Below are 16,503 nucleotides of genomic sequence, written 5' to 3' on the forward strand. Positions count from 1 at the left end.
GGGACTTCATTGCAGCTGTGTTTAGATCTTGCATCCAATAACCTCTATGCTCAGCCTGGTTTCAAACACTCCAGCCATCCTCCGCCTCTAAAATAATAAATGGGAGCTGAGCTTTCAGGAGCTGGCCATGCCCCGAGCATCTGAGAGGCCCAACACAGGCTGCAATTTAGAGCGCAGAAGAGATAAAATGATAGCGCAAGATACTGCTGAGCTAATAATTTTATTAAAGGGATGCAGCCAACATTGATTAAAGGGGGCAATCGGGCTGAAACCAATAACTCTGGGCTGCCCTTTAACCCAACAGTACTGAATATTACATGAGCAAAGTTTCCCGGCACCAAGCTCACTGCCATGTCCCGGTTGATTAGCACATTCACTGCTTGCACTTGATTTATTTACTTATTTACTTAGGGATGCAAATTTCAGCTGTGATCAGAATGGAGTCTACCCCCACACCCTAACATATTAACCACTGAGGGAGAGGAGAGATTGATAATGTCTGTCTGCCTTTTCATGAATGTCTGATGAAGCTCGCCTCCCACACAACATACCTGAGACCTCTCCGGTCCGCATGCACTCAAACTACAAATATAATGGACTTCCATTTTAAATATGTGCTTTTGGATTTCAGAATGAACAATGGCCGGCATATTGTGGGCAAAGTAACAATAACAAAAGCACTATCATGACACATTTATGGTACTGGTTTAATTTACAGCATGACTGCAAAGATGATGTAGATGTTATCGTCATAAATACCCAGGGACAGACATTTTCTGTCAGTATGGTCCACCTGATTGTTTTGTTTACACACCACACACGCTGACCCCGGTGACCCTTGCCTTGCTTTGCATATACAATGAAAGATATTAGACTGGCTGGCTTATTAACAAGATTGCTTTATACAGCCTGACATGATTTAGAGATGGCTGCCATGTTGAGTGAGGGGATACTAGCCCTACTGCTCTGTATTTATTATCTGCTCCATTAATAAAAGGCTATGAGCTCAACAGCCATTTCACACAAATGGACTGAGGGCAGCGGGAGTAATGCGAGAAAAAATATATGCCACATGTCAAACAGACAGTGATTCTTCAAACTAAAAGCATGTGGATAAACTGCACAGAATGAAATGGGGGGGAAAAAGCAGAATAGTGACTTGTCTAAAAGGACTGCCTCATAGGAAAAAGTCTCCACGTGTACTGTCTGAGCCGTGTTTCACACCTTGTTCCTGAAATCTAGTCCATCAGCCCCTCCTCCAGATTCCACTGCCTGTCTGGACCAGGCCTGGGAACACTGGGCCCATATGCTTATAAGTTAAGGTTGTGAGCTCCCGACGACCTCTAAACTTCTCTGCTGCTCTCATCTTTGTGGTCTCCAGTCTGTACTGTACTGTACTGAGCGTATGTGCCCATCCATTCCTATTACTGCTGTAAGATACCTGCAGCAATTAGCAGAAGACGGGATAACACGATGACTCTTGATCAGTGCTGGAGCTCTGAGCCAGCTTGGTGTGTCCACTGCTTACAGAAAACAGGATTGCCCTTTAAAATCAAGATGGTGTAATTCAATAACCTGCAGTGGTTACTGATGAGCAATGGGACCGTCTGGAGACGGCAAGTCGCAGATGGGCCCACTGATATAACGCTGTTTGTCTCTCGGAGGTCTGCCTGGCTCAGTGACACCTGTTTAAAGCAGGAAAAGCTTTAATCTCTGGGAGGCACTAAACAAGTCGGGGAGACAGACAAAGAGACGCGGTGGAAGGGAGAGGGGAAGTGGAGGAGGCCGGTGCCTCTGTGTGATGACTGTGTTAATAACCACAAATCAGAATGATAGAGCAGCCCACTAAAGGGGACTACTGCTGAGTGGTAATATGCGAGGGGCATATACTGTACTATGTTACTGTCATAAAGTTTGGATTTTCTTTTGCATACTGCCAGGAGTGCTGATTGCACAGAAGAAGGGATCCCGCCACGACTCCTGCCCTTGTGTAGTATCCTAATTGTGAATGTGGGCCCACTGAGTTGACAATAAGCAGGCTGTATGCAGCCAAAACAAGCCTTAGCTGACAATACAAGATAATCAGAGGGAAGAAAAGGCTAGATTCCTGAGCTGATCTGAGGGAGAGCATGCCGACGCGTAGACCCCGACTGGAGAGCTCACACTCCTGCTGCCACCTGCCTTCAAAAGGCTTCATGCCAGGGTCCCCCCTTATCTCGCCTTTGACAAAACAATAAAAAGCCAACCTCCACCTCCTCCCATCACCCTAACAAATCAGATAAGGTTGAACCTTGTGAAAAAGGCCTCACTCCTAATGACTCTGTCAGAGAGTGGGTCTGGATGTCATTTTGTAGGGAAGGAAAATGCGATAAGTTATAAGTTATGGGTCCTTTCATTAGGTGGGATTTACCGGCCAACTGAGGGAGGAATTAAAGGCTAAGGAACCATCTGATTATAAGCATGTCTGATCACCTGCCTGGAGGCCTGGCCTCGCCTCCAGAGGACCCTGCTCTCCAGAGTTTCCTGAGGGAATTACCTTTGACTCAGCTACAGCTGTGAATACTGCTGGGCTGTGGCACGATGCAGCCCCGACCCCGACACGTAGCATACGTGTCAGCAGTGAGGGAGCACCTTTAGAATGGCAAAACCCAGTTTAATACACCTAGAGGACCCCTAACAATACACGCCATCTGATTTTCAATTGTCCCTCCGTGATGTTGCCTGTCTGTGTCTCTGAGCCATCACAGAGCCTGGCCAGCCACCGCAGGGTAAGGGGCGCTTATTGGAAAATCAATGGCGTGAACGCTAAGCAAGTTACAGGAAGATGTGGGAAGGAAGGGTTCTTATTGATAAAGCAGGGGAAGGCCTTTGATGTTGCACTAGGGACATGCTCATTGATGGGGGAACCATTGTAGTCCTCAGGCAGAGTGAGGCGGGTTTATCTCCTAGGTTTGTTCCAATTAATCACCAATAAAAGGCGTGCATGCATTGCACTCCCAAACATAAGTCCATTTTAATGCCCGACACAGCTTAGTAAATTCTGGTTTTAATAATGTGCTCTTACACTGAGGCAATTTACATTTCTAACACCGCACTGCAAGTGACTATTTTTGCCTTTCTCTTCTCTGCTCTCCATTCTATCTGCCCTATTTTCTGCCTGCTAGCTAAAACAATAACCTGATGCTAAACTTAGGCATACTTATGCTACATTTGAGTATGCAAGTGTAGCAGCAAATTGACACACAATTGGCATCTATGAAATGATAAAAAAAAGACTTTACTATCATTAAGAACCCTTGTGAATCTTCTTTCCCAATACTGTTGATAAAATGAACAGCAGTGATAACAATTAAGTAGTTTCTTAACAAATAAGAAGCGTGAAAGAGAAAAAGTGCTAATCATCTTTCAGTGCTGGGTAACTTTGTCGTGGAGTTGTGAGCCAAACAAAAGTTTGTCAACCATTGCTATAGACAACACAGCATTATAATTATATTAGGTACACAGAGTTCTTGTTCTCTTTGATCCCCAACACTGTAAATCAGACAGTTAACCATATGCAGCATCGTTGTTTATCGCGTGCTGTAAAATATTCTGCCTGCTATTCTGCTAATGCAGACATAAGGCTGATCCAGTATTGCTCCAACTGCAGGAGGCAAAAAGTCACCTCAGGTCGATGGCACTCAGCCTGTAAACAGGGCTTCCCGTAAAATCAATGATCTTCAGTAGGAGCTATCAGTCTGTGGAACAGAAATAGCTGTGGCTGTGTTGAGTCTGAGGTGGGGAAGAACAGAACTGTGTGTTTACATGAGCGTGTGTGAGCCGAGGGGGCCGGCCACTGCCGTGTCTGGGAGTATTTCTCACAGATAGCAGAACTGAGGCATGCCGCTTCTGTCATGTTACAGCCAAGTCAAAACCGCGGCGCATTACGTGCTATAGAAACAAGACTGCAGCTCACATATTCCATTAATATCGTGTGCATTATACTAGTGTTGGAACAAAAGTATCACTTACAGCTAAAATAATCCTTGCTGATTACAATATGAGCAACTCAAATACCCAGGAGGCAAAGTGCTGATTGTTTTTGTTTCGCAGCGTTCAATTTTAGTAACCATTTGCGCTAGTAATACTGGCCAGGAAAGAAAAAAAAGGCAAAATTGATTTGTTTGTGGTATCAATTGCCTCCTTTGTTAATAGACTTGAAGTAGAACCTTGAAAATGATTTTACCCTTTAAACAACACCATCACATTCTGCTAAGCCATTCCATATCGCAAAAACTGAAGAAAAGTGATGTAAGACGGCAGCAGCAGTGGAATCACGGTGGCGGTGCACAACTCTATGGCACTCATACACAGGGCAATCTGATTAAATGATCTGATTGGAGCTCAGCTAACATCCAAAACCCTCTAGAGGGGATTTACACATGGCACTAGAGTGTTTCCTCAGGTTTGGATGGTGTGATAGAAACAGCGTGCTGGTGTAATTAGAAGTAGTTAATTAGCTGCGGGTTAATTACTGGGTTCTGCCGAGTGTTGGTGAAAGACCTGGTGGGGTGGCGAAGCAAAGGGAAGCAGCGAACACACAGCAGGAAGCTCCCAGTCTCCCGCCAATTAGCAACCAGCATGGGGGGGCTTCGGTGGTATACGAGCAGTACAAAAGTGAGACGGCTCACATCATTTCACTCAAACGTCAGTACAGGAGACAATATAAAGGGGGGGTGGAGAAAAATATGTTCTGTTTAAATATGCATGCTGTTAGACACTGTTTTTATTGCTGTTTTTAGAAAGAAAAACACATTTGACAAAAAAGTTGCAGTGAAAGTTTAAAGAGTGAAAATGAAAACCAGGAATACAGGATTAAGAATGAAACAAAAAGTGAGATGTTATTACGGCCGCCACAATCTATCCTCCTTCATTTACAAACGACGCAGATTGACTGCACTGTATTATTTTTCCCGTTATGTCCCATGTGGTTTGTTTCGAAAGCTTTGTAATTTATAAGAGCATTAATTATCCTTGGAATTAAGGTATTGATGTATAATCAGAGAGGGGTTATCGGGCACAAGCTAACATTCGCCCCCAGGCAACCGAGTGCACGGAGCACATACGGTATACACTCGTACACAGCGGGGGTCTGTAAAATTGCAAGACAGAGAGTGAGGGAGGGAGAGCTCCTTCAAGCCGTGTCTTTCAAATTCTTATCAGATTATTTAGATACACATCCCCCCATTTCTGCTTGATTTTAGACCAACAGACATGGATATTGAACGATTTGCAACAGTCTGTCTTGGATCCTCACATCCTTTAGCATGCAGTGCTGAACTTTCCCACAGCGCGGAATGCAGAAAGCAGACGAGAACACTTGATACTTTGTACACTGGTCTGTCTGGCACTAATCAATCAGAAAACAACACACTGATTATCATCCTTGGGAATATTTCAAAATCCCGTAACGATGCATGTGGACGTCCAGTATGTGTAACTGTGGTTCTGTAGTGTTTGCAGATTAACAGGAAGGACGGAGGGTAAGACGGACGATGGGGCCGATAGAGGGAAGCGAGACTGAGATAGAGAGCTAGAGAGACAGTGAGAGAGCTAAAGACACATGTCCAATGAAAGGTCAGGGACGGGGGGGAGATGTGCTGATCAAAGCCTTTGAGCCCGAGGACCTTCATTTCTACTAATTATCAAATCTGACCCTATTTATATCTGCGGGAAGCAGACGTTCTCTCAAGAGAGGATGGAAGTGAAATCTGCTAACTGCAGTGCTTTTGGAGCTTCTGTGCACGCTCACTCCATTACATTTGTTCTATAGTAACAGGATGAGGGGGGGTTAAGGGAACCGATGACCTCAACTTATTTGGGAATGTTGTCGAAGTAAAGGACAGAACGCTCTGTACGGAAGACTGCAACGCTGAGCAAAGAGATGAAAAATAAAATCACTCTACTTTTCATAGACGGGAAATCATTTATGTCATTCCAGAAAACGATTACCTAAAAGGCAGAAATCACATTGGTGCCACACACACACACACACACACACACACACACACACACACACACACACACACACACACACACTTCCCGCGCAGCGCTTCAGTTAAGGCAGGCCAACCACAAACAGAGTTGTTTAAATCATCAATACCATTGAAATATTAAACCTTAAGAAGCTGTGTTATTGATTTGGAGCCCAATGATAAATGTATCACAATTTATTATCACAATTGTGGGGCATATGTAAATGTTTCTGAGAAACCATCAGCTGTCAAGCAACCAATGCCCCCCCCCCCCCCCAACAATCCAATCACCACTCAGCTCTGCTCCCTTACCCGGCCATCCAAACCCAGAGGAATTCTGGGGATTGGGGCGAACAGGGAGATGTCATTACCACTACTTCCATTTCCATTAAGGATAGTTGACAGTGATCAGCATAGCGAGCCCCTGTTGACAGAGAGACGGGGGAAGAGGGAAGAACAACATGGTAGCTCTGAGATGTGGTCAAAGGGATCTCCAACAGGCATGACAGCAAACAGGAGCAACCAGTGGGAGAAGGAGCCAGGCTCCATGCAGGGATCATGGCCTGACAGACAGATAGGGGACATGGATAACATGTCTATAATCCTGGGCCTTTCTGTGTAATCTGGAAAACAAATACCTCAGTAATGACCCAGGCATGCACCTGGTAAAACACAGGGTTCACCGGCACCTGGAATTAGACAAATATCCACCGCAGAGCATTCTTAAAGGGATACACTCCTTCAGCAAAAACGCTTAAGGGAGTTTCAGACTCCAACACCAACACATGGAATAATGGTGTGTTTTCTTAGAGATGACTGTCCACTGGTCCAGACTATTACAGCAAACAGAAAACAGCTAATCTATAATATGGTTAAGTGGTTACGCTGGGACACCCTGTGTGTGATGCAGTATGATGAGATGATTTAAGTCACACGGTGAGGGATCGGCCCAGTGTTCGGGTCTAGAAGCCATGTGAAGGCCAAATGACCAGGACATCTGGGTAATGTGGGTGAATGCTGTGTGGGTGAGAGCAGAGATGTGGAGAGTCATGCTGCGTTATGTGTGGAAAATGGAAATCTCTTTTACGCACCACATACTGAGGATAGGTGCAGTCCCACATGTTTGTATGTCCACCCACACACACACACACACACACACATAAGCAACACGCACACAGAACAGGGCTTAGATGGTGTCCCAGTGAAACCATTCTGTGGAAATGATTTCTTTGCAGAAAAAAAAGGCATGAAAGCCAATCGTGAGCTGGCCTCTAATTCTAGAGTAGGATATCCTGGATAAATAATTAGAGGGTTCCTTTGAAGACCCTGCACAGCCGAACCATTCACTCTCCACTTCACATTTGCTAAAGTCATTAATGACAAAGATTTAGGAGGGAAAAGCGAAAATCTTTCTGGTACACAAATACTTTTTTTTTTATGAGCCCTGGCCCAAATTCCTCTCTGCTTAGCCGAAGCCTTTATCCTGGGAAAGAACTGTACCCGTTTTAAACAATAAACCTCTGGGGAAAAGTGTTTTCTATTGCCCCCTTCCCCCGCTGAATTATGAGAGTTCATGAAGTTAAAAGAATAATGCGCCCTGTGTTTTAAAAGAGGAAGTGAAGAAAAATGCTGGGACACTGGATGTCAAAAGACAGTCAAAGCACAGAGAGACAATAGTCTCAAGCTCTTAAACAAAGACTGCTTTATAGTTAATGACAAAGAAGCTGTCATCACAAGTCTGTTGTGAAAATAAAAAAGGGCCCCACCTTAATGAACATCACTGCCTTCTTATGCATGGATATCCTTGTGCCACCGGTTAGTGCTCACACTCACAGCATGTGCCACTGCTACAGTTAGCGGTGTGGCTAACCGTGACCTCGTGTAGAGGTCGGGGAGCTTGTGTGTCTCAGTGACCCCTAGAGCTAGGCCAGCGGGAGATGTATCTCCTGGTAGGGATTCCCATGCTGGACAGGTCGAAGGGTAGAGGCCAGACAAAGAGCAATCCACTGGTCCTCCAGGTTGGGGGTTGAGCACAGGGCTAACAACTCTGCCTTATAAAACCAGTATGTTACGGAAACAGCAACTTGCTGCCCTACTTGCCAGGAGGCAAAATGGGCAGTAAGTAAGTAAACAGGAGCGGATCTGACAGGTGGAACAATATCCATCACATTCAGATTATTCCCAGAGAAGGAAAACCAACTAACCAAATTGTATTTCCGATACCACTGCATTCTGCTGGATCATCTTAAAAAAATCATTCATTGAAACATAAAAGGGAACAAAAATGTGTCTTCAGGAAGAAAAAAACCCACTAAGCACTAGTTTACATGCCATCGGGATGCCTAATCTTTACACTGGCAGTTTATAAACAGAGCGCCCATGAATCAGATCTTGATGCACTCGTCATCTTAAAAGGAGAGCAGAGCTCGCCCTCCAGTTTACAAGGACAGATTCCAAGGCAAACCTTGGAAGGTGCCGTGCATTCCTTCGGAGTGGAGCCGTGATGAGGAACTGTCAACATAGGAAAAGGGAAGGAAAACAAAAAAGAAAACAACTTGTTAAGTGTATAACAAGGTGGCCTGGAGGGCGATGCTGAAAGACACCTCAGCACTTGACTCTGAAGTGTGCGAGGAACATCAAACAGACGTTCTGTTGCTCACGTCGAGCACTGACAGAGCCGACCACGGCGTTCAGAGACCTCTGTGAGAGGAGGAAACGCTACAGTTTGGCAGGAAATAAATAGGAAAATTGTGACAACAACAACAACAACAAAACAGTCCCTCGCTCGGTAGTAATCCAAGTGTTGATTTACAGTGTTCAGACCTCCAGTGAGACCTGTCAAACATGAGGGAAAGCTGCTGCCAACCAACCTATTAGAAACCCCCGTCTATCAGTGAGTTGTAGAGCTAGAAGGTATGGAGAACCGACACATATATGACCATTAGCGCTTTTACTTTTCACTTGGCACGGTCGTGTCCAAGCACCTTGATCTGGGGAGTCAGATGTGCCGGACACGCTTTCAAAACGACCCTACGAGCAGAGGAACCGGACAAATGAGAGGAAGGGAAAAGCAAAATACGGGTGTGATATTTTAAGAAATGCGGAGCTTGTTAATAAGTTCCTCTTCTTCCTCTCCTTGGCCTGGTGGAGTGTTGTGACAGCTACAGTGCTGCGGAGCTATATTTGAGAAAGACCAGCCTCCACACACACACACTCACACACTCACACACACACTGCAGCCCTTGTTCATCTGCCTTAATGAAATGGCCACATGCCTCCTCTCATCCCAGAGCTGCTTGCACACTGTAGCACCTGGTAGATATAAATCAGCCCTACTGAGCTGTATTTGGGAAGTGAGGCATTAAGCATGACATGGGCTGTCAAACTTCAGCTCGCACTGACCGCAACATCTAGTTGAACCGCTGCAGAACAGACCCCGAGAACCGAGGGAGCGGTGCCTAGCGTTGGCCTCTTATCTTCTGCCTCGCAGCTCCGCATGACATGGCTGCCACATCTGGGGCCCAGCTGGGCGGGCCTGCTGAGCACAGCGCAGCACAACCCGGGCCTCGGTAGGGGAGCACTGGAGCACCCACGGACTCATGGGATCAACAGTGGAGATTTAAATGGGTGCCGTTTGCTGCCATTTATCTTTGGGCTTTTCTTATCTGTGAGTGTGGGGGCTTGTGGGTATTATTACAGATTTAAGTGGTGTGGGTTCTATTTCTGTGCAAGAAGATAAAAGAAGCTGAGTGCATGTTTGTTGTGTGAGCGTACTGTATGTTGGATGTGTGTGTGTGTGTGTGTGTCGGTGGAATTTCAGTCACGTGAGGCCGAGGTCTAAAGGTCAAACACTGCAAGAGAACCCACACATTCCTCAGAGGAGAGGCACGCATCTAAATGCATGGGCATGCGAAGGTTTGCATTGACTCGGATGCATACACGTGTAAGCATGTTCAGCTAACCAGGGTTTTCCACCACTCCACCAGTCTATCCCTGAGCTTTGTGCTTGAATATTAAATACATTCTCACTCGGAGCTTTTACATTTATGGGATGAGTCCTCAGACAAGACACAAAGGCGAGGGAAGACAGAGCACTCAAAGAGAAAATCTCTATGAAAAACAGAGTGAAAAGAAACAAAGGGAGCTAAGGGGTGAGGACAAAGAATGATCATCTGCTTGGGATTTGGTCGTGGGCTTTCACAGATGGGGATGGTAAGAAGTCGAAGTCACAATGGAGGGCCGAGGTGGAGTCGAGGGTTGAGTACCAGAAAACAAAAGTCCACAGGAGAAATAAGGAAAGGGAGACGGGGGGACAGTGTAATTTACATTGCTGGGTAATTAGCTTCAGGATCAGGCTAAAGCCACTGACAGATGCCTCTCACAGGGGAAATGCATGAGAGGAGAACTGCAGCATTACTCTTATGACACATAACATTCATTGATTCAGTCAGAGCATGTGTCAAGGGCATACAAACTGGTATGTGTACTGGACAGAATACAGAAAAATCCATTCATGGATTTAAGGTTATCTTTGGCAGAGGTGAGCAAAGTAACAGAAGACCTGGTTCTAAATGCTGGAACAAGGAGACAAGACCTCACCGCTGACATGTGCTGGATGCTAACTGAAGACTTTGTTATGGACTGAATTAACCTTTTCTCTGCACATTATTTCATCAACCTGCGGCCACGTAGAAAATATTGGCAAAGCACATTTTCGTAATAATATTAATGCACTGAAGAAAGAAGAAAAAAACAGGAGGTTTTTTTTTTTCCACAGGGAAATAAACCTCACTTAGTGGCAGGAGATTCAGCATGGCCTAGTGGTCCTCAAGAACTGCACATTTAATTACAAATTTAATTAATGATGTCATTGTTTTGACATTGAAAGAGCATGCCAGCAAAGGAGATAAACAAGATCTCGCTCTGGGAAGAGTGCTATCAGAATACTAAAGGAAAGAGAAAGCTGGGAGATCACAGACAAAGCACTTTGAATCTTAACCCTGGCCCCCTGGACAGCACAATTCAACCCCCCCCCCCCATAGCACCAAGTTCTGTGTGTGAACATACATGTGAAAGGTCATACGTGTGCATGTGAGTGTAAGCAGCAGCCAGATACAGTGCCATATTGTGAATGAATGCTTGCGGTTGAGCGGTGAGTTTCCACCCCGGCTGCTATGCCAGTGTACTGGGCATAGCTAAGAGTCTTTAAACATGCCAACTAGAGCTGGGAATGAAGCCATAAGGCTGGAAGGACACACACACTGCAACACACACACACACACACACACAAATCCACCACATACCACAGATAGAAACAAAGCATTAAAGAAAAGGCATAAGACAACAAAAAGTCAAATACCCACTCATTCATGTCAGCGTGAGCAAACTTGTTTTTCCACGTTTGTGCTCCTGCACACCTCCTTGCACATGCACAGAGGAAAGCCATGTTCACGAGGAGGTGAGAATTAGAGCAGGGCCAACTGGCTCACCCTGAAAGTTCAAGTTGAGTGCCACTACAAATTACAAGTTGACAGCGTAAATGATCCCCCTTGTATGTGGTTCTCACAACGTATGTGCATGTTGGAGTTTGCCGAGGCAGACAGCTGTTCTGGATGAGGTACGTATTTACACGTCAACCATTATCTCTTCCCAAAGAAAAAAAAAGGACAGTATATAATCTCCCCTGAGATAACGCTGGACCAGCAGATGCCCCAGACCAGCAACCTCCCTCGCCTTGTCAACGATAGCCCCCCATCTCTAACAGATGCCCCCCTATTTGAGCGGTGAGGAGGGAGAGTGGTAGGGGCAGTGTAAAACGAGAGGGTGACTAATTGGTTCATAACCTGTAATTGGGGAAATGTAATTGGAGTGGACTTGCAGATGCCAGGTGCACCTTCAGGAGTTGGGGCAGCGGTTTGCCCTTTATGGGAGTGTGTTTGCATGTGTGTGTGTGTGCAAGGGGCCAGGCAGGATTACATGTGTGTGGGGGGGGGGGACAACACTTGTATAGCGACAGCCCCCAAAGAATATAGTTTGGCGTGTGCCTATTATGTCCTTAAAACCGCATGAAAGCAGCACTGAAACCTCCCCAGCACAGCCACGCCCAAGGAGAACCGGCACACGTATATACTCTCATACAACGTACACACACACAGTATACAAGCTTCATGTTCACTGGCAATGTTTTTTCACTCGGCTGTTGGGAGTAAGAAATCTGCAGCTCAACATTTTCTCATGGTTCACATGATGGGTCAATGTGATCAATGTGCTCATGGCCCTACCTAGCCAATACCACGGCTCTCCCAATCAATGTAATGGGGGCTCAGTGTTAATTGGGACAGTGTAAGAGAAGGGTGGGTGATGGAGTGCAATGCGCTTTTTTTTCTTTTTTTTTGCAGAGCATCAGAAATGGTACGGGGGTCTTAATGAAAGCTGATTAATGTTGACGGCGTGCTCGTTTCATCGCTTGGTTACCAAATGTTTTTGTGCAACAAAAAGGAAGCGGCTGGTGCGTGTTGAGGTGTACGGAGAGGGGGTTATTTTCAGGAACATCTGTTCGTCCTGCCATGCAACATATGATTATCAGTAATTAACCACGATGCCTTCAGTTCCATGGGTGTGGTCATGCATTCCCCTCTTTGGGCAGGTATGTAGACAGGACCCATAAAACATACGTCCTACCGTGCCTCCTGACTGTCAGCCCCCCCGACCTTCCTCATGAGTCACGCACCAAGAGTGCAAGTGGGCCTCTCTATCATCTTAGGACCTCACACTACCAGAGAATCACTTATTCCATCACAAGGCTGCACTTTAAGCTGCATTCTGTTGAAAAGGTACGAGTTAAACGACCGGGAACAGAATGACCAACTGTTGACTGTGGCCGGTGTTGACTGGTCACTTGTTTGCATGTTTCCTTTGGCAAAAGTAATGGAACAAGAGGGTTTCATAGACATTGAGCTCAGTCGGGAGGAGATGACCTAAAGAAAGGTGGCCTCACGTCTTGCTTCGAACAGGACTACGGTATCCACTTCAAACTCTTTTCCACCATTCCCATTTAATGGAGGGAAACAAGTGCTAACAATGAAAAAATAAGTCTGTATTGTAATGTGGGAGGATGTTTTTTGCTGTTTAGAGTAGAGTAGGTGAGTCGCTCAGATGTGACATATCATAAAGAGTTAAAAACAATTAAGGCTCCCTTTTGCACAATCTATCTTTTGATGAAAATGTTGGGAAACTTCCACTGAAGAAATGGACAAACTCAATAAAAGGCAATGAATGAAGAGAGAGGGGTGGAAGAGGAGGAATTACCATGTTTGAAATGTTTCTCACTAAGTGCAAGGTTGTTTTTTCTGATGAAAAACCAAAGCTGACGACTAAAAAAGTATGTAGAGCACAGGAAAAACCTGCCTGACAGATATTCTGTCTGTCAGCTAAGTGGAAGTAGGAAGTGATGGTCGGGGGAAACAGCCTCTACCAGAGTAAAGACTGTTTCCCTTGTGCTGCCTGTTGTCTCGCCCTGTTTATACAGGGCACAGGGTTAGTCAATGTGGCATCCAGCCCAGAAAACTGCTGCACCGCAAACGGCACCGCAAGGTTCTGCTTGTGATGTGAGAGTCCTGCACGCACACCATCACGGATGGAATGCAGTTTTCTTTGTACCTGGAAATTATCGGTAATATATAAAAATCCTTTTAGCGTCGCACACTATCAACCCCCTTCGCTGTGAGCCATCTATCTGAACCATTAGCTGGAAGTGCGGACATCTGATGTATTGATTCTCCACCATTTCAGTGTAATTTGGTGAAGATTAATTAACTTTTTCCCTGGATCTGCCCATCTTGCTGACACCATATACACCGGTGGGTCAGGGGAAGGTCTAAAGTCAGGACACAGTCAGCCCAAAAACAAGGTGGCCCCAGCAAGACCCTGGCCTACCCCCAGCCTCTAAATTACCAAGGCTGACACAAGGGAGGGAGAGGCGTAGGCCCACTTCAGCCCTGTACTGCAGGTCAAATCCCCCCCCCATTAGGGAGCAGGTCAAAGACACATAACTCTTTAGTTAAGGTGAGGGTCACTGCGATGCGCTGTCCGGCCAGGGTCAACCAGATGTCTCTGGCCACTGAGGTTCATGGCAATACAATAAAGTAATCAATCTAGCTGCTGGACCCTGGTCAATAATATACTCCCAGGCTGCACAGGGTCACCACCTGTTCCCTGGCCTCTCCTTGGACTGTCCTGGCCTTCTGAAGTGCTTAGGTTTTACATTTCACTGTCCTGAAGGGAAACTGGAAGACCACGGGAGACCGTAATTAAACCCATGGTCTAGTCAGTCACTATTTCAATAAACCGTGACAGACATTATGTGCAGGTTATTAGTAGCCATCAACGGGAAGAGACTTTTATAATAAGGTGGCTAAATATAGTCAACTTTGTTAGTTCACATCCACACGTGTGGACTTTTCTATCAGTAGGTGACACCTGCATTTACACTACCGAGTATCTAATCATGTATTTGCAGGGAAAGCAGATAAAATATCCTTTATCAGAGTACAGTCTAGACAAAGACACACAGCTAGGCCATGAAATTGACACTACTTACCAAAAATGAGCTGTATTCACTTTGGGGAAGTGCAGACGTGCATTTTTCTATCATACTTCTATTGGCAGAATGTCCACATTATGGTATAGAGATGCAGGATACGTTGTTCGTAACGCTGATAATTCCCCTTTGTTCCTAATTTATTTCTGTGACACATATTGCCAGCACTGTTTCTTTCCCCGCCCCTTTCTGTTCTTTCCTCTTTGCCCTCTCACGCTCGCCATGAATGGAGGCAGACAGCATCCTTGGCGGCTGCCAGGATGAGGCAGCAGTTAATTCTTGGCTGCCCTCCCTCTCTGCTTAAAGGCAGGTATAGAGTTTCCAACAGCTCCAGCTGGCTGGATACAATGGAGATCTCAGTGCAGGGGCAGAGTTCCAAGCAGGTGAACTCACCTCTCCTCTTTTCCCTTATAGGCCTTATCAGTCTTCCAACAGCAGCGCCACTAACACCCCAGCAGCTCAGACTCCACCAGAGTTTTACCCGATCTTGTTCAAATTCCACCCGAGCCAGGCCGCAAGTCTCACACCATTTCCTGGCTGACAGTGACTGCGCCCTGTCTCATAGAGGAACATGAAACTACGATGATAAGATCTGAAATACAATCTAAGGCGCTAATGACACAGTGCAGGTTTGGATCCCAAAACGTTGCTTGAGGAAAATCAAGTCATAAAATCATTTGAGATACGCGAGATATAACTTCTGACTCGTTTTGTATCACCTTCTTCCCCCCCCCCCCCCCCCCCCCCCCCCCCAGCGTTTTCCTGCCAACAACATGGCATGTCATTATGTAGTATAATCAGCATGCTATTTGCATACATCTGCTTTATTTTATTGATTGCTCCTCATTCGTTAAGATTCAGAGTATGTAATTAATGGCCAACCCCCTGGGCCACACCCTGGGGACAGCTAATTCCACTGCATACTAAGGGGATTTCAGTAGAGGGCACAAGTGGGCTTGTCACAACGGGCACTGGGCCAGTATCAGTCCCGGTCCCCTCCCTGCCTCCGGCTGTCCTTGGTCCCAGCCAGCTCCTCTAACAAGGAGAGCCCTTCCCGGGCCGCGTTAACTAAAAGGACAATTATCTTGAGAACAATGATGCTTTTCACAGGGCCTGTGTTGTCATTAATGCAGTGGATCTGGTTACAACAGCCAGCTTAAGCTAATTAGGAATGCTATCTGTGGACTCTCATTGCTTCTTAATTAAGTCAGATTCATCTAAAAAATGTGGACAGACAGTCACTTATTGTAAGGGGTGGGGTGAGGCTGTTTTACTTTTCAAATGGCTTTAAAAAAATAACACTTGCTGCACTAACATTTGCTTCGTTGTCACATAAAACAGGTTATGTTTCACACATTGTCACACAGCTTATCAAGGGACCCATATTAATTAAGCCTAAGTATAAACATTTCTAGATTTATTAAGTCCTTGGAACTATTAAACAGCAGGTTTTGATAATGGCAGTAACACCACGAGTGCGGTTGAGGAGCAACAACACCTTGCCTTCCCTGTCTGGCTGGCTGCGCTCATAAAACGCTTCGCCAGAAGCTTCAGTCACTACAAGCCTCGAGTTTCTCCCGTCGCCGACGCCGCCTTGACCCCACCTCCTCGACCCCCCCGACTTGACCCTGCCGCCTCGACCCCGCCGCCTCGCTGTCCTTCCCCGCCATTAACAGCATATATTCTGATTAGAAATGACTGACTGACTGACAGACACACTGAATGCTCTGGGAACAGTTGCTTTCCAAAAAGACAGCTGACTCTTTCTTTCCAAGGAGCCTGCTGACCTTTTACACAGGAGAGGCTGTTAGTCACCAGTCACTCAGCACTGACTGACAACAAGGGGAAAACTGAATGAGAGAGGGATGGTCTGTGTGTGTGTGTGTGTGT

The 16,503-nt window shown here is 45.9% G+C and overlaps 1 protein-coding gene across 5 annotated transcripts in view; it reads right to left on the reverse strand.

Annotated features, from left to right (window-relative positions):
- zfhx3b (zinc finger homeobox 3b) overlaps positions 1–16,503 on the reverse strand; it is a 141,313-nt gene that overhangs the window by 86,055 nt on the left and 38,755 nt on the right. The window lies entirely within an intron of this gene.

The sequence above is a fragment of the Eutrigla gurnardus genome (assembly GCF_963514095.1).
Source record: "Eutrigla gurnardus genome assembly, chromosome: 1".
In the NCBI taxonomy this organism is placed as follows: domain Eukaryota; kingdom Metazoa; phylum Chordata; class Actinopteri; order Perciformes; family Triglidae; genus Eutrigla; species Eutrigla gurnardus.